Source organism: Macrobrachium nipponense, chromosome 36 (genome assembly GCF_015104395.2).
Source record: "Macrobrachium nipponense isolate FS-2020 chromosome 36, ASM1510439v2, whole genome shotgun sequence".
Classification (NCBI taxonomy): domain Eukaryota; kingdom Metazoa; phylum Arthropoda; class Malacostraca; order Decapoda; family Palaemonidae; genus Macrobrachium; species Macrobrachium nipponense.
In genome coordinates, this window is record NC_087220.1 from 39461100 (window position 1) to 39484926 (window position 23827).

Below are 23827 nucleotides of genomic sequence, written 5' to 3' on the forward strand. Positions count from 1 at the left end.
CCTTCATGGGTAGATTTTCTTAAATATCTGTACTGTGAAAATTACTCGCCCAACATTGCTAGATACCTAGTGCAAAAATTACAGACTTCATATGTCTGGCAATACCTGTATGTATGAAAAATAAAGTTACATTATATCCATACCAAGAGCCCAGTCAAAATTTCTAGGGGAACGATTTAAAATTTTTTTAGCCCCCTTTACAAGACAAACACCCTGCAGTTACAACAATCATGGGATACAAGTTATCATTAATCGAATAATTGTTTTATGATTTCATGACTTCATCTAGTATATGAGTTGTCACTTCCCTTCTACGGTCCTTTGCACTACAAAGATCCGCTCTAGAAGGGTTCCAATCACTTGGTCCCTGAACAAGGTGGTTAGACTTTGATCAGCCCCTCAATTCAGTGGACCCGATACAACCACAGCTCACAAACTACAGTATGCGATCTTCTTGATCTCATTAGCATTTGGAGCTCGTACTAACAAAGTTGGCTCTCTTATACGTGAACAATACATCACACAAACAGATGACGATCAATTACACTGGCCTGCGTTTCAAACTTTTTTTTTTTTTTTACGAAGGTCAAGGGGTTTCCAACTGATTTAGGGTCCTTTTTGCATGCTGAATTAAAGAATACAGTTCATTTTCCTGGGTCAGGTAAGGTTTACTAAGATATAGTCTATTTCTATTCCAGCATATTTTTCCAAAATATTGCAATTATCCAAGCGTTTATGGGCTTTGTTTTTGCAAAACTGGGTCATGGGTAACCTTTAATAATTATGCTTACTTATTTCTCTTTTCAGGTCTAGATATATATAAAAATGGATCGCAAGTGTAAAAACCATCCTAATTGGTTCTGTCACGTCAGGGAACATGTCGTTCTTCCAGACTGTCAAGCAAAAATTACAGATTTTGTGAAGAAGGCCTATCAAGCTTACTTTGGAGTCAAACTAGGGGACCAGGATAAGCCATTCGATCCCCATATCTGCTACAAAACATTTGTAGAGAACTTACGGGATTGGAGGAATAAGAAAAGGCAGAGTATGCCATTTAGTGTCCCAATGGTGTGGAGGGAAGGGAAAGATCATGTTACAGACTGCTACTTTTGCATGACAAATCTAAAAGTCATCAATCGAAAACATGCACCATGTTCAATACCCTGATGTTCCTTCTGCCAAAAAACCAGTACCCCATGGCCCTTATCGTACTGTTCCTGAGTGAAATGTCACATTGGAATCTAGTTCTGATTCTGAATCTAGTGACATGACTGATACTGCTGAGTGTGGTGCATACAGGCCAGAAGAGGAAAACCAAACGGTGCCTTTAACCCAAGCGGAACTCAATGACCTGACAAGAGACCTGAACCTTTCCAAGGAGTCTGCCCAGCTACTGGATCTCGTCTTCAAGAGAAATGTCTACTGACACCAGGAACAACATTCTATTGGTATCGGGACCGTGAGAGAGAATTTAGAATATTCTTCACATTTGCATTTGAAGAAACATCTTCACTGGTCTACTGTAACAATATTGTTGACCTGATTGAATTACTTGGTCTGAAGAATGATGCTATGGAATGAAGACTTTCCATTGTCTCATCTAACAGAAGTCTTAAGACAGTTCTTCTGAATAACGGAAATAAGTTTTCATCAATCCCTGTTGGGCACTCAGTTGAAATTAAAGAATTCCACAAAAGCATGGAACGTCTGTTGTCTGCTCTGAATTACCAGGAACATGATCTGTGGAGATCTTAAAATTGTTTGACTCATTCTAGGACTTCAAGGTGGTTACACAAAGTATCCATGCTTTCTATGCTTATGGGATAGCCGTGCTGTTGACCAGCACTATGTCAGACAAGAGTGGCCATCAAGACAACGATTAAAACTTAGGTCACACAACGTTCTGTCCCACCCTCTGGTTGAACCAAGCAAGATATTTCTTCCACTCCTCCACATCAAACTCGGTCTCATGAAGAACTTTGTAAAGGCATTAGACAGGGAAGGTAGAGGATTTGCTTTCCTCCATCAGAAGTTTCAACAAAAAAAGCATGGAGAAACTTGAAGGGGAACTTCTGATTGCATTTTAGCTGTTCCATATGTAGTATTATTCCATTTAAGTACCCCTGGTGAAAAAATGTTTTTGAAAGGGGTGTTTTCTTATTTTTTACAACCAATTTTCTATTGCACCATGGGCGCAGCCATATATGTGTGGCTCGTCTGTTATGCGTGACGTTTTATCACGGTAGGCTCAGACAGGCGGAACTATTCTGAGGGCACAGCATCTTCACATAATATCCTTTTTGGTTTGTATTTGTCAGCTGAAAATATATGATTGAAATGGTAAATGAAGAAGTTGCCTGAAGTAGGACTAGTTAGGCATACAGTCCTAAATTCTAAAACTCCATTAATTAAACTAGTGGAAAAGGACTAAGTGAAGGCCCTCATCAATTCATGGACACATACATACACGCTTAGAAAACTGCCGTTCACCCCCGTCACAACACACACATACCGATTGAAAAGAATAAATTTCAATTCAAATGCATACAAGTGGAGGCACCATAGTAGCTAATATAGATAGTGGTAGATAGCCGCCCTATTTCGTCAGTACCATGGTCTGTTCAGAGGGAAATTAAGTTCCCAAAATATATTATATAAATTTCATAGCTATACTTAATAACCTGCTCCAAATGTCACTTTTAAATCTGTTAGCAAGAAATGGTCCGAACAGGGAACGGTTTATGTCGTAGGTTGAAAGGTTTTGATGTTGATATCCTCCCTTCGAAGAGCCATCAGCCAGTGACCTGATTTCTCTCTATTTGACCAATCCTATGGAATGATATGCCTTTTGGACACTTGTCAGAAGTATCAGCACAACCAAACGCCATACAAGTTGGCATAATTGATGGTAGTTGAATGACAATTGACCTAAAACACGAGGACAATACCGAGGACACATACAATACGCGTGCTTCGCTGCGCTTGTTATTGTGAGACAACCGCTACACTATGTCATCGGTACTAATCTGCCAGATGGCAACATAGTCGAATCCTGGATAAATGGCGCTCTTCATTGAAGTACCTCAGCGCTAATTTGAAATTAAATTGTAAAAAAATGGGATCATGTACAGATTCAAGCAATGGCTCATTTTTTAGCTTATTAAAAATTCTGTTTGACGAAATTTAATGGCTATTAACCAGAAGTTCCCCTTTTAGGCAGGTATATTTGATGGTCCTCAAATAAGGGAACTCATCAAGGGCGCTAGTTTTGATGATGCACCGAATCCTGCTGAACTCTCTTCCTGGTTGTCTCTTAAGTCAGTCATTGCAAACTTCCTTGGCAACCACAAAAGTTGCCAGTATCAGAAGGTGGTTGATGAGTTAATGGAGAATTTCCGCCAACTTGGTGCGCACATGTCCATGAAAATGCACTTCCTCCTGTCTCATCTGGACTATTTTCCAGAGAATTGTGAAGACTTCAGTGAACAACAGGGTGAGCGATTTCACCAAGATATCAGTGTTATGGAGGAACGCTATCAAGGCCGATGGAATGTCAACTTTCTGGTTGACTACTGCTGGTGCCTGAAGTGCCTGAAGAGGGAAGTGGAGTCTGCTCAGCACAAACAGAAGTCTCTGAAGAGACCATTCATCCACGAGTAGCTTTCTTAGTTCATTATACTCTTTTTGCTATCCATTCAAAATATTTTGTAAGCCTTCTGTGAATAAATCTGTAATATTTTCAATATTGTTTTTCATTCACCTACAAATAGATCAGAATTTAGGATATTTTTAATGAGCTAGTATTTCATTAACTTGATCTGATTGAGTAAAATGAGCATGATTTTTGGATTCAGTGCAAAAAAACTGGCCTAAAATCAGGTATTATATGTCAGACCTTGAAAACAGCGCAGGCCAGTGTTATTATTGTCCTCTGGCCTGTCATTCCTGGCCAAGAATGGGATTCCTTTAGGAAGGAAATCTCCTATCCTAAGTAAACTAGAATTAGCAGACAAAACATTATGCCCAGTTCAAGCACCTAAGGTTTACCTAGACTTCACGGCAGGCATCTCAAAAGGTCGGTTTTTTTCTGTGCCCTAGCAACACTTTCCACAAGCTTGAACAAATTCGACTTCATTATTTATAGGTAGGTTGCATGGATAGCCTTGACCCTGGGTCTTCCTAACAGTCAGGTATGTTAACTATCGCTTGGGGAAGGTTTGACAATACTACAACCATGCCCAGCATGCTTAGGTAAGTCACCAAGAACTTCACCCTAAAAAACGAAAGTTCACACTTAGTTTCTTGTTCTTTGCTACCAAGCCTAAAGGTATTTGGTATGGGACCAAAAATGTTTTGGGGTTGTCGGGATCAAAGTTCAAGAGCTTTTCATCACCTGTTAATTTCTTTGTAAAGCTCCTAGAGGACAAGACAGTGAATGCACTATCGAAAAACAGGCTTTGATGTAGGTAAAACATATTTTTGGCAGTCACTGCTGAGTCCTCAAAACCCTCCCACTTCCCTGATGAGAAGTCATGGGATTTGGGTGATGGATCATCCTGCATTGACCAACAGAAAGTGATGGCATCTTGGTCGGATTTTGGTCGTATGTAAACAATATGACAGTGTGTATGCGCACAACCACTTCTTATTGTAGTTTTGATGTAGTAAGTAAACTGGCTACCTATTAGTATTTGCTGAACATAATAGAAAATGGCCTCTTATCCTGAGTCCATTTATACTCTATCACATGTTATATGTAATGTTTATCATTACGACACAATACCCGGCTACAAGACCAGTTAAGAGAATTCTTTTACATTAGTCTGGTCACCATAGAGCTCTGGATAGGCTATGGAAAGGGTAATCCTTGAGGACTCAACAGCAACTACCAAAAATATGTTTTTCCTATGTCAAAACTTGTTTTTAAAAAGTTATTTTTTTATTGGACCTGAGAATTTGAGAATGATTTATAAAGTGAAATGTCAGTGCTGATTTGGTAATTGATATGTAAATTTACTTCATGTAATAGGTGACATTAAGAATGCTAAAACAGGAAGGTCCCTTCTCTTAATTACATTACTGTACTTACTGTATCCTGGAATGTTCTAAATTTGTATAACATAATTTAGTTGCCAATGGCAGTAATTATCAGTATATATCGTTTTTTTTTAATAAAACGCTGTTAAAACTATATTTAGACAGAAAAGATGAGTTGTGTGGGGAGAGATGAATGTCCCATGTTGTAGATTAGTCTACTATCTAGGAAGCAAGATAATGTCCAGAGACGGAGGTGAATGGCCCGTTGTTTGCAATGAGTTTATATGCATTTTTGAAGATAGATGGAACAAGAAAGAGCATGCAAGATATATGTAAATGACAGTGTTCCGAAGGAGGTGAATTGCATTGCTAAAGAAGATCATCAGTAATACATCCGACCTCCTTGCATACATAACACCATTCACCTCTGTGTCTTGCATACACTATTACACTTCCTGGATAATGGGCCAATTCACCGTGAATTTAGTCTGTAGTGACTAAATATAGGTCTGGTTTTCATGGTTATTAGAAAAACCAAATATGAGTAAACTATGAAAGAAATTCATCTGTCCATAGGTATAGCCTTCTCTCTGTATAGAGAAATAATAATTTTGATATTAATTCCTTAGGAAAGGTTTTTTTTTATCTCTCAAGAACTGCCAAAGACTGCTCACACACGGGACACTTTTATTGGAAAGTGGTTGGCCGACTAAGTGGCCAACCACTAAAGAAATATTGAACACATGTATTTAAACGGAAGGCCTCAGACGAGCCAAAGCAGTCGACGCGACTAACAGAGTCGTTTGGAAGTGGCTACGGGGTCTATTTTCTTGGCCATACCACAGTCGCTCACTACTAGTGGCCGGGGATAAAAAAAACGTTATTTCAAATCAGAGCGCGCACACAACGATTTTGTGGTCGAGATATTTTGGCTGCAGTAGGTGATTGACCAGCAGAGGGGACAGACCAATAATGTTACAATGACATGTAGAGGGATAAATGTCTGTGAATCTTTGATTACGGAGGTGCAGAGAAGACCAGCTCTTTATGATTTTACAGTAAAGGTATATAGTATAAGCATATAAAGGATAAATTATGGACAGAAGTATGTGAGGCGGTTTCCGATAAGTGAATTTCTCACACCGGAGGATAAAAAGGAAAAAGTAAAAATTTGTAAATTCCTTTATAATGGAAAATATATAATGCTACTTCATACATTATACATGCATAAAAAAACTATAAATACTGTCTACATACTATACATGTTAAAAAAATATTGACATATGCCCTTCCCCTTCTCCCCCAAAGCAGTTATTAATTCCTTTGTATTAAAGAATATACAACAGTGAAATACAGTATACAATTGCATATACTGATGTTTGATGTTGCTTGTGTTTGCTCTTTGCTACTGAAGAGAAAGAAACCGCTAAAGATATTTATAAAATAGTTAGCTTTATATTTTACTACGCTACAAGGAGCTCTAATTAATGGCAGTATGATGGGATTTAGAAATACAAATGATATATTAACTTTTGTGATGAAACGGAAATAAAGATGCCAAAGTGGATGTATTATTGTCTACACTCTACATGCTATACATGTTAAAAAAAAAATTGACATATACTCTTCCTCTTCTCCTCCTAAGCAATTATTAATTCCGTTGTATTAAAGAATATATAACAGTAAAGTACAGTATACAATTGCATTACATACCTTCGTATCTAAGGAGAATACCAATATATATATATATATATATATATATATATATATATATATATATATATATATATATATATATATATACACACACACACACACACACACACACATATATATATATATAATAGAGAGAGAGAGAGAGAGAGAGAGAGGAGTATATGTCAATATTTGTTTTAACATATATAGCATGTAGGCAATACGTACATACACAGTACCCTCTTTATTTCTGTTTCATCACACAAGTTAATGTATCATTTGTATTTCTAAATCCTATCATACTACCGTTAATTAGAGCTCCTTGCAGCGTAGTAAAATATGAAGCTAATTAATTTATAGATAACTTTAGCGGTTTCTTTCTCTTCAGTGGCTAAGCGCAAACATATGCAACATCAAACATCAACAGTAGTTATCCATGTTGGCAATGTTAGAAGTTCAACTGTGCGGGAAGCTTAAAGGGGGTTTGGTCAACTTCAAGAAGCCTAAATAGAAGATCAATAAAAAGTACAGATAAAAAAGCAACTGAAGTTGGAGTAAAACTCATGGGCGCTCGCAGCATATTTTCCAATTGGGGGCAAATCTTCATACATATATGGATAGTTTCCAATATCAAGCAAATGCCTTTGACCCTTTGAACTAGCAGTATCAGAGCCTGCATTTCTTTAATGAATAAAGCAATTATATATATATATATATATATATATATATATATAATATTATATATAGATATATATATATATATATATATATATATATATATATATTTTATATATATATATATATATATATATATATATATATATAGCACGAAGGGCCATGTGCTTGGGAATATCCTTAAATACACGGTAGAAAGGTGAGTGAAAAAACTGAGGACTTGGAACAAGCATTATTCTACATTTTCAAGTGTGAACTTGAAATTGTAGAATATACTACGAAAGTTAGAATATACTACAAAAGTACTTGTTCCAAGTCCCCAGTTTTCACTCACCTTTCTACCGTGGACTGAAGGATATTCATATATATATATATATATATATATATATATATATATATATATATATATATATATATATATATAATATATATATGTGTGTGTGTGTGTGTGTGTGTGTGAAGTTTTTTCAGGTTTTCAAGGGAGGCAAGTCCCCTCAAGCCCCCGACGTGCGGACACCCATGGTAAAAATAATAATTTTTACAATCTTATTTTAGGTTATTAGTATCCTAAGCAAGGGTATGTTACTAAAGATTACACGTGTTTTCTCTAAATGAACCATTTAATTTATCCTTTGACCATTTAGTCATTTTAATTTTTCTGTTGAAAATACCAGTACTACTGTAATTCAGTAAAGGTTTGATTAGATTACACTGTGATTAGAGGGAACGTTCACTCATTATCACAGACAAAATTGCCTTTTTTGTAGTAAAAAGACCAGGTTGGATGCTTGAATGGTCAAGAAGTTTGTGTAATGTGAGAAAAGCTAGCTTTAATGGATGTCAGTGTAACCTGATGATAAAGCTGCCTCTGCAAAACAAGTAAAAGGAATTATTCTAAGGTTGTTGTAAATTAGGGCATTTCCGATTAGTTGACCTTCAATTATGTTTTTTTTTATACAATACCTCAGACAGGTTGTCATCTGCGTATACAGTGCAGTTGAGACAGTAATTGCATCATGCAGTCAAGAAACTGTCGAGGTCAGTGTTCCAAGTAAATGACAGATAAGTTTCCCATAAATTCAAAGAAGCTGCTCACTGGAGATAGAGAGACGCCAATGGCCATACGACATTGAAAGCACCGCTTCTAGGATGATCAGCGGAGAGTTTTGTTGTTCAAAAAGAGTGAGTACTTCTAACATCTCACAGGCAGAATTGGCCAGGCTCATAATGTTATTATTGTAAGACCTGCCATTGTTTGCGAAGTATGAAATGAAAGGATAGAAGAAAATTTATCATAGAACCAATGAAGTAAGCAATATTCTTACTGTACTGTGTTCATCTGCAAAGTAGTTAGGAATGAGGACTGCTACAAGACCCTAAAGCTGCTTCTGTCATCAAAGATATGAGAGCTGTACGGGATTGTCATACCGAAATTACCGAAGGTAAACGGTCAGTAATTGTTGGAAGAAGAGCTTAGGGAAAAAAATGAAGTTACACACAAATGCATTTTCCCGTGGGAGAGGGTGCTATTAGAACCATTAGACTAAAAGAATAACAAAATCATAAAGGTTTTAGTTTTTTTTTAAGACTGTAATAACAGTTTTTTTTAACATACTCCTATGCTTGAGCCTACTTTGATTTTTAGGCTTCCCACACTTTATCAACAATTTTATCAATAGTATGGAGGTAAAACATCCATAAAAGTTTGTTTCATGACCTTTGTTTGTTTGAAAGTACATAAGTGCAGTACTTAAGTCTATTAGGTTTTTGTCTTTTTTTATTCTTGTATACGTACTTTGACCATAGTCCCATTTTCACAGTTTAGGTAATCCCCATGGCCTTGACAGTTTCTTTAAATCATTATCATGAAATAAGAAATCGCGAGTTTTGTATAGATCACTAGTTACATTGCCCAGCATTTTTTACGTTTCCAATTTCACTACTTCTCACCCTGCATTTCTCTTGGGGCTGAACTTGGACTTAAAGGGAATTGGGAGTGTCTATTCATCCCAGCAACCTCAAAAAACTGTGAATTATGCTCTAATATATAAAAATTTTTACACTTTATTTTTCACACCCACACACACCCCCATCGAAGCTGAACTTGGACTTAAAGGTCATTTGGAGTGTCACTATTCATCTCAGTGACCTTGAAAACTATGGATTAAACACTAATATCTGTGGTTTTCAGTTATTTTTACATGTCACCACCTTCCCACCCCTTCTCACTCCCCCCTCCAGGGCTAAATTTTTACTTAATTGGCACCAGGAATGTCACTATTAATCTCAGCAACTTCAAAATCTATGGATTAGACACTAATATCTGTCAGTTTGGGTTATTTTTGCATGACACCCCTTTCTCACCCCTGCTTCTATCATTGCTGAACTTGGACTTAAAGGGCATCAGGAGTGTCTCAATTCATCCCAGCAACCTCAAAAACTGGATTATACTCTAATATCTGTCATTTTGGGCATTTTATTTTTCACACCTTCTCACACTCCTCCTATCGGGGCTGAACTTGGACTTGAAGGGCATTGGGAGTATTACTATTTATCTCTGCAACCTAAAAAAAACTATGAACTAGACACTATGTCTGTCGTTTTCGGTTATTTTTACATGTCACCCTTTCCCATCCACTTCTCACCCCCCTCCCTATCGGGGCTGAACATGAACTTAAAGGGCATTGGGAGTGTCACTATTCTTCTCAGCGTCTGTGATAATATTTGCTCAATGTATTTCAAAGTGTGTATGTCACATACACACACACACACATATGGATACATCAGTAAAGACGTCACTGAAGTCCTGATTTCTCCTCTGTGCAGCGGCTCGAATCCATGAGAGGACGAAATTATTATCAACTTCGGTTAACATTCATGAAAATATTTTAGTTCTGAGGTAGAGCGAATTGGATATTAAATGACATTTGTAGCTTAATGCATGTATATGAATTACTGCGATGTGATAAAAATTCAAATAGATTATGAGTGAAATCTCTTTAAATATGCTAGATGTTTATTTAAATATCCCCATGCTAGTTTGATCAAAGCAGGTATAAAGTCTCAATCAAAATTAGATGATCAAGGTGAGGCTTATTTTCGAAATTGTTACGGATACTGAGTGTCAATCATTTTTCAAACATAGGCTATATTTGCTAAATTGGTGATGAAAAACTTACAAACCTATTTTGTTTTTAGGTAAGATTAAACATTTTTGTGCATGTCAGAATCCTTTTCTTTTTCTATTTCGGATGTTTTATTATAAATCACGTAAATATTATTCAGTAATTGCTCTCAGGTATATTTTCTTAACTTATAAAACAGAATTTGAAATTTTTTCCATGTTTGGCAAATCAACTTTATCATTCACAAAAGCTGTCATTTTCTTCAAGTTTTGTGTAATAGAACTATTTGATATGAAAATCCAATGTAACTTAATTATTCCAAATTGCTATGAATATTGCTCTTGATCTTTTGCAGTCATAATTTGTAAATAACCACAGCGCAGTTAAGAAAATAATAATCTTTGGAGCAGGTATAATGCTCTTGTCATAAAAGATACAACTACCAGTAATTCTTGCAGTAGTGGGAAAACTTCGTTTCATATATATTTTTCTTGTTCTTCCAAAAGTAAGTTAGTAAGTTCTGTATTTTTGTCTGTGTACTTACATTGCTCGCTCCTTGTAACCAGAGGTCTTCATATGGTGTCTCTTCACTCTTGACTGAAAGAATGTAGTGTCTTGGGAAGTGAATCAGACAGACTTTTATAAGCAGTCATCTGTGTGCAGGTGCACAAGGTTTAAAACGTGAGGAATATTCATATGGTTTTGATCTGCATAACTGTTACATCTGTTGGTGTCATTGGGTAATTAATGATGTTTTGGACTTGTTTCTTGTTGAGAGAGAGAGAGAGAGAGAGAGAGAGAGAGAGAGAGAGAGAGAAAGTGAAGACACAGCTTGCAAGAAGTATTTGGTAGTGCAGCCATTGCCTAAGGGCATGCGTATCAAGCTGAATAAAATTAATTTAAGGTGTTAGGTAATAGGTTAACATTTCCTCTCATAAAGTACAGAAAAAGTCCTGTTGTGTTTAATAAACTGGCAAAATATAAATGAGGGATATATTAAATATACAGTAGCTTTCAGTTTAGTAGGACAGTTGTATGACAGTTTTAGTAAGGCAGATGGTAGACTGCATATTCATTTGAAAAGTCTGAGTAAAAGATTTAAATTTCATTTTAAGCCTTAGAAGTTTAAAGAATATCCAGAATTGTATGAAAGGTTCTATCCAGAAGATACTGAATTGTTTTCCTGTGCATATCAGAATGATTCCACTTTTGGGGGATGATGATTGATTCAAATTATGTGTTGTCAGATCATTGTTATTGGTCTGCCATTTTATAGAAAAATTTGCTCTCTCTCTCTCTCTCTCTCTCTCTCTCTCTCTCTCTCTCTCTCTCTCTCTCTCTCTCTCTCTCCATTGCATCTTTCTTTCCTTTCTGAATTTTTTCTTTCAGAAGACATCTAAATTGTATACCCTTTTCATAAATGTATCATTTTTCTTTTCTTCCCAATTTAGCTTGATGGTTTTCACTTCCGTCTGTTCATTTGCATTCAGTATCCAAGCTTCAATTCCAAAGAGGAGAGATGATTCAATAAACCCTTTGAACATTCCAATTTTTGCTTCCATAGTCACATCTTTTTCAACAGAAGCCTTTTCCTTTTTTTACTTATTCTGTGATTCATGTTATCTTTTTCCTGTTAGTAATGAACAGTGACATCGCACACATCAACAGAACAGGGATGCTTCTAGTAATTTTGTTCAAGTGTTACCTTTCTTTACGGTAGCTGTCTCTAGAATACGCATTGTTTTCTATTTCTGATATCAACTGATATCCAGGAAAGGAATTTATATATGTGTTGGATTGCCCATCCTCAGTCAGTGAAGTAATCATGCATATAGAGTGCAGTTTGCTTAGTCAAGTATGATTTTACTGAGGACTTGATTTGCAGTTACGTGTGCACTGTAAGGTATTTAATTGGTTGGGGTTTTAAATAATTGTAATAACGTGCATAAAAAGGATAGATGTTTTCCTTAATGTTTCAAATTCATACATGTTTAAATCCCTCTTTTACCTTAGATTTTTTCCACATTTGAGAATAATGTTTTGTAGTTTTGTATATGAATTCATGTTTAGTTAATTCAAGGGTATTTTAAATAACCAATTAAAAGTACTCATCTGGATTGGTGAAATTATTGACACCATGGTATATATCACTTAGGTTTATCAGCTGTTCAGGTTACTGTAACACCTGTCCTTAGCTAAAGCTGTAATTTATTATGTAGTTAACTTCCAGTGTTAAGCAATATAAAATATTTGTGGGTTATGAAGTCCATCCATCTCCCCCACCCCCTTTCCGTCTCTAGTTAGGAACAAACTTTTCAGGGTCATGGTCTCTCTCTCTCTCTCTCTCTCTCTCTCTCTCTCTCTCTCTCTCTCTCTCTCGGTAAAGATAAGAGAATACGAGTGACAGCTAAATTAATTTATATTCTCAATTGTTATTTTTCGTAATACAACTCTATCTGTAATCTAGTTATCATTAGGTAGTATATTGGAGTCTGTTATTTTCGTTACTAACGTTCAAATCTCGCTCGTCGACAAAACTGACACGGGTGATAATAGTATATAAAATATTATGCATGTTTACACAATATTTGTTGACGCATGTATAAATATTTTAAAGTCATATTGTCATCTATTAAATGTATAATTTGAAATATGTTCCCAGTCTCCCCTGGATTTATTTATTGATTTGATTAAGCGCTGATCAATTGAATGTAGCATTCCAGAATATATATATATATATATATATATATATATATATATATATATATATATATATATATATATATATATATATATGTATATATATATACTATCTCTAATATTTACTGTGTGTACTGCACACAGTAAATATTAGAGATAAAAGTAATGAATTTATGCAACATATATATATATATATAGATAGATATATATATATATATATATATATATATATATATATATATATATATATATATATATATATATATATATATATATATATATCTATCTATATATATATATAATATATATATATATATATATATATATATATATATATATATATATATATGAATATATATATATATATATATATATATATGTTGCATAAATTCAATTACTTTTATCTCTAATATTTACTGTGTGCAGTATCTGTCACTCAACAAGCACTGCATTCCATTAATTAGGGAGATGATATAAACCAATCAATAAATCCTTGTAGTGCTGGGGTTTGTCAACAAGGCCGTTAGTTGTTTTGTTTTGGTTTCTCTCAGTAGTACCCCTTACGAGGGTGATTCAAGAGGCCCTTATACAGTTGTCATGTGCCAGTTTCATACATTAACTACTGATTTGTGGATGAACCAATTTACAGAAAACATCCACTTTAGCCACTCATACGTATACTGTTTTCACAAACCCATCAACCTCCAACCTTGTCTCCACATTACCAGACCATCTCAGAATATTCTGACCCATCTTTTCACTAGCGCTTATCCTATTATCTTTCAGTCACATCAAGGTCAGTCTACAAAAATTAACTGCTACCAGGTGGTAGGAAGTTGTTGTTCCACCGGTGCAATGCTGTCCTAAGAGTTGTCTGTGGCTTGGCATTAAAGACATATTGATTAATAAGAATACCTTTTTCTCTGATGTTAATAGAACTTAACTGAATGACTCAGGTGCGAGTCTTAGTTATGTCAAGGTCAGTGGTGGCATAATCCTTTGACGCTGGCCTAAGTAATGTTTTTTTTTTTTTAAATTGGGGATGGGGATGAGAGGAAATTTGGTTTGTATTTTAAAGACAGATTACCTGTATCACTGATCCTGTTTCTTAATATCTTTGAATAAAGATGTAAGTATGGTTTGAATATCCTGTCGCATGTGTTAGCCTTTCATTCTTTTAATGAACCAATTAAATGAGAAATGGTATCCATTCCATAAATAGTAAAAGTGAATGTGTTAAAAGTGTCCATATTAGGAATCGATGAAGGTGGAGTCATCCCATTAATTCTCGTAGATCTGATCACTTGGGAACCTTACGTTTAATTGCGTTTCGTGTGTCAGTGTGTCAGTTATAATGTTCATCGAAAATGAAATTAATTCTTTTGATTACCATTTAGAAACATGTGTAACCTCTTCTGGAGGTGCCCTTGAGTGTGTCACCAGCGGAAACGACGTAGAAATGTTATGATCCCACATATTCACCTTGGTTGACTTACGTCACCATGCAGCTCTTCTCCTCATCAGTAGTACGTACATGTTTTCCCGAGTCACGTGGTGGGTGGCAGATGTGTTTGTACATGGGTAGCTACAGTTTTGTGATGGATTTTTTCAGGTGATCTTGACCTGCAACCATTAAACCTGAGGAAGTATCTAATCTGATTGGGTAACTTTGCCTACGAAGTTCGCATTTTTTTTTTTCGTTACCGGTTTTGAAGTGCAATTTGGGGCTGCGCTGTCTTTAGGGCGCACAGCTGGCGTTGTCAGAACACCTTTGCCGAGTTTTGCCTTCACAGAGGCACTCGCCACACTCGACTTGTAACCTTTGGCTTTAATGATAAGTAGGCATTTATTTTGCTACTGTTACTCTTTCTGAGCGCAGCAGCAGGTAACAATCACTCTTGTCAATTAAAAGGATAATAAAAAAGTTCGAAGGGTTAATTCGAAGGCAAATATGATATTGTGTTTATACATGTATATATATATATATATATATATTATATATATATATATATATTATATATATATATATATATATATATATATATATATATATTATGACGAAGAGCCAAGTATCTGGTTACTACACTTACCGTTCATTTATCGTTACCTCACAAAAGCCAGACACCTGAATCCTCATCACAGGTACTAAACGACTGAATACTCTAAAGGCAACAGTGATCCCTTAACAACTTACCAGTATTGCAGAGAATCAGACTAGTTTATCAAAACAGGTGTGAGGTAATCTTGTAAGTAATTAAATTAATCAAAGGGCATCACTCCATCAGCAACTTTAAAAGCCTAAGTATTTCCCTGATTTCAGAATTCTAAGTACTTCCCTGGTTCTAAGTCACTTCAAGTTAATTGAAGGAAAACAGATCAATCACCACTCTACATTTCTACCTAACATCAATATAATCATAATTAAATGCAAATATACTGGTTAGAAATGAAAACACTTATAAAAATTTTAAATACAAAAATTTATTATTAAACTCAAAATTTATAAGTGAAATTCACAATATCAGGAAAAATTACTGTTACTTGAAAACAAAGTAAAGTTTAATTAATTCTTCAATCAATTAAGTAAAATTAAATCAAAATTAATTTATCACAAAATTCAAGAAAATTAATTCAATCAAAATTCAAAAGTGTTAGGCAATAATTGAAATTTGGAAATTAATTCACAAGTGCTAAACAATAATAAAACTTGAAAAGAATTCTAAGTAAATGCAAATTAATTCACGAGTGTTAAATTTAATTAAATGTGCAACGATTAATTAATGAAAATAACTAAGTCAATCAAATTGTGAATGCAAATGAAAATACAGAAAAATGTGGACAATACCAAAATTTCAAAAAGTATTAATCAATCACACAGAATATAAAATAAAAAGGCACACTTCCATAAGAAAATGGACAAATGAACAAAACATAAAAATCACTTCAAATGAATAAACACAAAACACAAAAATTTGCAATGTGTAAAAGTGTAAATAGTTTCTCTCAAACCACTGTAACCATCAGTTATTAGTTTTTACCAAACCTTATTAAGCATCAGTTATTAATTTTTACCAAACCTTAGTAACCATCAGTTATTAGTTTTTACCTAACCACTGTTCCTATCAGTTATTAGTTGCAACTAATAAAAATATAACACACTTTGCCTTTTTGGTATACCATTGCTGCTGCTTGTTTCACACTTTCACAAAACCAGGCGCCGTTACTCAACAATGTTTGTTCAGATTCCACAAAAAACACTATATAACACTAAATAAACTCTAAGAAATATCAAATCTGAAATTTACAAGTTACGAGTGACCATTCAGTAAGTATGAAATCGTTACGTTACTTTAAAATCAAAAGTGCTATGCGATGGAGAGGGAGGGAGAGAGAGAGAGAGAGAGATGTGATCGCTTTGAGAATCTACGCCCCAATGAAAAACTTCTCCCTTCGGAAGCTGGACAGGGCAGATGACACAAAACGTTTTGGGCAATAATTCTTTCTAGAAGCTTCAAAATCTTACGCAACTTTACGTACAAAATGTGTAATCTGCACGTGGCACTCGGCAAAGACATACGCGTACGAGACCAGTCTGTTCAAAAAAGACATGTACTCAACTCGATCGACCGAAGCAGAAGTCCCTTATCACACATGATGACAGAATCCCAAAATACAATGAAGACTCAAGGTCCCTAATCAAACATGTTGACTGATTAGGAAAAACAACTCTAGCTTTGAACGGGCAAAAATATTCTCTCTCTTTCTACATTCTACGTTATATATATATTCGTTTTATAAATTATGTTATGCGAAATCTGAACACACATTTAAAACATCCTAAGTCTAAGCCATCTAGAAATCTGAAAAAATGTTGCACAATCTTATACACAATGTTTTATACAGTCAAAGAGGGGATATATGCATTTTGACAGTAGGGGCAATATATAATAAATAATATAACATATATATATATATACTATATATATATATAATATATATATATACATATTATATTTATATTATATATATCTATATACCATTGTAACACGGTTTTATTTTACAATATAAAAACATATATGCATATATCCCCTCAAAGAGGGGATATATGCATTTTGACAGTAGCAATATATAAATAAGAATAATATACATATATATATATATATATATATATATATATATCATATATATATATGATATATATATATATATATATATCTATATATATATATATACATATCTATATATACATACGTATCTACATATACATATATATATATATCATATACATATATATATAATATAATATATATATATATATATATATTCATATACTTATAACATACATACAGTATATTTACACACACACACACATACATAAATGTGTATGTATGTGTGTGTGTAAATTATGTATATATCACATTTGCGATCGAATTAGCCTTTCAAACCTTATCTTATTAATTATAATTGACAAGAGTCAATGTTACCTACAGCTGTATTCAGAAAGTAGAGCAACAGTGAGAATATATATATATATATATATATATATATATATATATATATATATATATATGTATATATATATATATATATATATATATATATATATATATATATATATATATATATATCTAATAAAAGGAGCCCATAAAAACACCAAAATATAGAGAGAAAAGTACTATATTTCAGAGACTGCTGTCTCCCTCTTCAGGTAGATGAGTGAGAAAAGTTTACAGAAAATGTGGTATTTATACCAAGAGGTCCATCCACAGGCAAGCCAATTTAAGTCACCCCCGCTGATAATCTTCCTTTAATCTTCTTAAGCGTTGGTTGAATGAAAACCTTGTCGATCGTATCTGAAATCCATGCTCCTTTTGAGATGTTCATTACCTGCCTCTCTTTTATCAAGGCCGATTCCATCATTTGACTCTTGTACTGGCAGTTGCTGCTATAAATTACACGTGACAAATTCCAGTTTATTCTATGGTTATGTTCATTTATATGGTTGAAAATAGTTGAGTTCTGTTGTCCATACCTAACTGACTGTTTGTGTTGTATTAATCACTGGGGAAGTGATTTACCTGTAAATCCGATGTAAGATTGGTCACAGTCCTGGCAAGGGATTTGGTAAACCCCAGTGTCCTCGGGAGATTTCTTTTGTTGAACATTAATCAGGGATTTGGCTAAGGTGTTTGGGTAAGTAAATGCAAAAGGGTTAGATTTCCCGAGGGTCTGAGTCACCTTGTTAATCGTGTCCAGGTGTGGAATTTTTATTTTATTGTTGGGTGTATCTCTGGTCTTGTCTTTAGGGGGTCGGTAGAAAATTACGTTTGCTTTGTGAATCGCTTTCTCAATTATATGGTCAGGATACTTTAAAGACGAAAGTTGTTTGCGAATTAGTTCAAATTCTTTTTCCAGGAAATCTGGGGAACAAATTCGTAAGGCTCTTAAGAACCGGTTGCTGGCTACACCTATCTTGATAGCAATGTCATGATAGCTGAAGTAGTGAATGTATGAAAGTGAAAACGTTGGTTTTCTGTATATGGTAAATTTGTATTCTGTCGTGTCTCTGATTATTGAAACATCAAGAAAAGGAATTTTGTTGTCTGTTTCCCATTCAACTTTAAATTTGATCCTGGGCACTAATGCGTTTAATTTTGAGAGGAATTCATTCAAATTGCCCCACCTATTATCCCAATATTATTAGATATATAATAGATTATATATTATTATTATATATTATATATATATGTCACGTGAATTTTATAGTTAAAGCTTGTTATGGCTTAATGCACTAGGGTAAAGGAGACCGTTCCCTTCATAAAAGGTTCATACACAAGACAATGGTAAATATTGCAGAAAGGAAACAATTTTCTTTAAAAAATATATTTATTACAAAAAACTTAGACTGAACATAAACCAAAATAATAGCTAACTAACAATTAAAAGCAAACTAATAAACAATCGTAACCAATACATCAACACACAGCAACGTATAAAGCAATTAAATAGACCAGGACAAAATAGTCGGTACGTGACTTGCGGTCAACACTTAAAAGAAAACAAAAGAAAAGTCTCTTACAATGACAGAACACTAATTACACCAAAATTAAAGTATCAACACAAAACCACAAATACTTTAGTCACATTCCATAAAATTTTGAACACCAAACTTAACACAATTACCTAAAAGAAAACCCATGGAGAGATAATGCACACGTAACAAAAGGTGATCACTACCCAAGACGTATTACGGATATGCTGTCCACTCCTAAAACAAAACATTTACTCGTGTAATATAAGCATCAATGATTATACAAATGTTCTATATACAATATAGAATAAACACTTTAACCTAACGGTCAATATCACGAAGATTACCTTGGGGATTCTTCCAGTTTACGCAAGGGCTACCGGACCATGTCCTTACACTGCCCCACTACTCCTCAAAGCAGAGCACCTCTATGCTTGCTGACGAGCTCCTTACTGCCGTAGTCAAAATCCCGGCTACGTTGTCGCTTCGTTAACAAATGCAGCGAGAGTCATATTGGTAAACTGCACTTTGCGGACCCAATATGCAAACTTCCCTATACATGTCATCATAATGCATGACAATATATGTATGTATATATAACTTGATCACGAAGTATATAAAACGTGATGCTATGTATAAATAAAGGTTTTTGCCTCGAAGGATAAAATGAAAAAGCGAGATAGCCGAGTACTTTCGGTCTTGTTCCGACCCTTTAGGTCAGAACAAGACCGAAAGTACTCGGCTATCTCGCTTTTTCATTTTTTCCTTCGTGGCAAAAACCTTTATTTATGTATGTATGTATGTATGTATGTGTTTTACCTGTAGGCCATTTACTTGACCAAACTAAAAACAAGCATCTGGAAAACAATTGAAAACTAATCCAGGAAATTCCAAACTGCAAGACTTGAATTGCTCACGGAGCCCCCAAGGAACAGAAGTCATAAGCAAAACCAGTTCCAGCCCAATGCTCAGAAGCATCATCGTGTCTTGAAACAGCACTATGACGTAACCAGATTAGTACATTACTGATATGGAAAAACGAATGTAAGGTATACTGGAACTCTGATGAAAATCCAGTCAGATATACATTGACAGAAATAAAATGTAACAAGTCAGGGAGATTATGAAACCGTATACCTTGTTTATTTATATTCTATAACGTATTTACAGTCACTGTGTGTTGTGTCGTTTCCTTCAGGTCGTTAAACGAAGTTAGTCCCTGACTGAGTATAATTTGAAAGTGTAAGGAGAAGGGAGGAGGAGAGAGACACTTCTTCAAAAAGGCTGGATGATGATGATGATGGCAAGAAAGGTGAATGGCAGAAGAACTTTAATGTGTAGAAGCGTAAGATATTTGGGGAATGGCGCATTATATCAAGGGGCTTCGATGTGTTGCTGATAAATTTTCTGTGTATGGAATGGCTAATATTTTGGACTTTTTTTCTCAATGTTCATCCACAATTCAGCAGCTCAAGTATGAATACGGCAGTGATCATCTTCATTTCTGTGTAACATCAGAATGCATAGATTTTGATGAGGTTAAACATACGTTTGTTTTGAGTCAGAGGTATGAGATATGGACGAATATGTCGCTGTAATATTCATTTAGTGGGCTAGCTTATATATCAAGTCATTTTTCACTTTTCCTGAAGTAACTAGTCATTATTTAGTGTTCACAAAATATTTAACCGCCATCCCCTTCTGGCTAATTAGATGGTAGGTATTTCATACTTATGAATTTTTCATCTGAGTCCAAAGTTATTCCCTGGTTAATTGGTCATTCGGGTTTTGTAAATGAAGTTGGATGTAACTCGATTTTATGTTTGTATAGGTTTGTTATATGTCAGACTCTCTCTCTCTCTCTCTCTCTCTCTCTCTCTCTCTCTGTGGTCAAAATAAGGCAAGAAATTGTGTGAATTTTTACACTAAGAGTAAGCTTTTTTTTTTCTCATAACCATATAGTAACTCTTCCCCCGTCCCACATATTTCCTCGTTTGCATATATTACTGAGGCCATTCAGGACGAGGGCAGTAATTTAACTGTGCTCTCTTGGAGAACTACGTAAACCACATTATAAATTGAATCCTAAGCAACAAACAGTAGAGCATATAATAAGTAAAGCCACACTTTGCTTTATGTATAACAATGGCTGCAAAACTTATTTTTTGTCTAGAATTTGCTGCAATATCGCCTAAAAACAAGTTACTTATCTCAACCCAATAGTCCTTAACTTTGCAATCTGGTCAGAAAATTAAAATTGTTGAAAACATACTACCACAGAAATTTTATTTTTTCATTGATTCATTAAGTTCTTAAGAAACCTTGCAAAATTATTTTCCTAAAAATCCTTATACCCAGCATATTAAGTTTTTATTTTATAATTGTATAAAGTTAGCATTATAGTAATAAAATGTGTTGGGTTTATGCTCTTGTAGGCGTTAAAGGAAATGAAGAAGCTGATAATTATATTTTTTTATATAATCTTTAAAACCCATCTCCCTTGGTAAATGGTAATTTTTATGCAATAATTAATTTGATAACCGCAACTTGAAACAAACAATAACCTCACTGGTATAGTGGCTAGTGTCATGGCCTATCCAAGTTTGCGCCTCCCTCTGGGCGATGAAATATCACTGGCTTAGTATCATGATCAGTTACTGCAGCTGTGTGGGGTCTGTGATGGGTGGTTGACGCCAGCATTCTTTGGAAGCTTCAATTTCAAGTCAATGGCCCCTGTGTGCTTGTTCCCAGTGAATAGGTTTCATCTGCTAAATAATAATAATAATCTATAATAATAAAATCCAAGAGGATCTGACCTTGTTTGTCCTCCCCCGGGTGACAGTAGGAGAGACATTACACAGCCAGCCAAATCCTGCAAACCAGTTTGTCCACCCCTGGTGGGAATGGGGTAGATATGGAAACCTGTATATCCATCCCAGGTGGGGCAGGGTAGGGTAGGTGATCAGAAGTGTAGGGGAGACAGTATTCCCAGATTCCAGCATCCATGCACCCTCCAACAAGCTCATATTAATAATAATCAGCCAAAAAATCAATGTCACATTAAAGACACATCTCATCCTCGAATTGGTCACACTCATTTGGTCCATGAGTGTTTGATGAAATCCCAAGTTGACCCCTTCCCAGAAAACAGGGAGTACAGAAAAACGCTGATGGTGTTTAAATATATTTGATGCGATTGTTTGCTTTCCAGCCAACAAATGTCAAGCATTAGAAACAAAACTTTGGAAGAAAGGTTGCAGGTGAGAGAGATGGCTGGAAAGGTGGACTGTAGAATCTGGGCAGGGTAACAGAGTGGAAAATATCTGGCCAGAAATATGTGTGAGGGAAGCAGAGGAACTGGTAGGAAGAACCAGGAGATATGGAGTGTTGAAAGGAGAAAAGTGACGGTGGAATGGAGAAGTGCAAGAAGCAATTAAAAGATTATTCAAAAGGATTTAAGGACCGGAAAGTAAGGCATGAACAGGGTGTAGAGGAATGGTACAGAGAAGAGGGAAGAGACGTGAGGAGGGTAGGTTTGGCTATTGGAAGGGTGGCATAGCAGTTGAATGAAAGGCTAGGAAGAAGAGAAGGAGAAAAGGATATGTCATGGTAATTGTTTTCTAGTGAAGGAACATATGTTAAAGGAAAGGAAAATGTATCTTTTTCGAGTAGGTCTGCAGCAAGGAGGGTATTCCCACACGTGTTTGGGGGTGTCTGTTCTGAGTCATGATTGTTCGAGAATACTCTGTTGTTTTGTGGAACTCCAACATGTGGCCATTGTTAGCAACATGATGCTTTGGATATGCCGTAACATTTCGTCCAGAGTCTTCTGAAAAGTTCTTGTGATGAAAATGTTAGCTGGTTAGCTCCGCCCTTTTAGCCCCGCCCTGAGATCGACGTATATATATGTATATATACAGGACTCTTGAGGAAGTAAAGGGATCAGATCATCAGAGAAGAGAAGGAGAGAAGGAACAGAGATAAGACAAGAAGGCAGAGATGAAGGATGAGAGAGGGAGAGGACGCACGAGAATGAGTGGGAACGGAAACAAGAAAGTAAAGTCCATAGTCAGAGAGAGGAGAGAGAGAGAGAGAGAGTCCCAATGACGAGTAAACCCTTTCGGTGAAGAAGTGTCCTGCAATTGGTTTTGAGAAGTAACCTGTCCTTCAAGTTTCAGGACTAATTTATTCCTTCCTGCAGTACGATGATAAGAAGCCCATTTGAAGTTTTTACTGTTCCCTTGTGAAGCCGTCGTTTAGAGCACCAATCTCAACAACTGTAAAACTGCCCAGCAAGTATTTTACTACTGCACTGATCCCCCATTTTCACATATAGTCATATTTAATTTTGTTATGTAAGTAGGAGAAACCATTCTACATTCATCTTTGTGAATAAGCTTGTAAATAATCTTGTGTTCTGTTTCAGTTTCTTTCTGTATTCGTATTCCGTGTTTCAATTCTTGGTGTTGAATCCTTTTTGTTTGTAATAAAGAACCTGAGCGGATCCCGATCCGTAACAATCTGTTAGATTTCAAACTAGGAGAAGTCAGAGGCAGGATTTGGG

General features: G+C 35.2%; 1 long non-coding RNA gene across 1 annotated transcript in view; it reads right to left on the reverse strand.

Annotated features, from left to right (window-relative positions):
* The window catches only part of LOC135203310 (uncharacterized), a 29169-nt gene extending 18007 nt beyond the window's left edge, over nucleotides 1-11162 (reverse strand). Inside the window, exon 1 of the long non-coding RNA XR_010311911.1 lies at nucleotides 11077-11162. This is a non-coding gene — a long non-coding RNA (uncharacterized LOC135203310). The remainder of the gene's footprint in view (nucleotides 1-11076) is intronic.
* Nucleotides 11163-23827: the final 12665 nt, after the last annotated feature.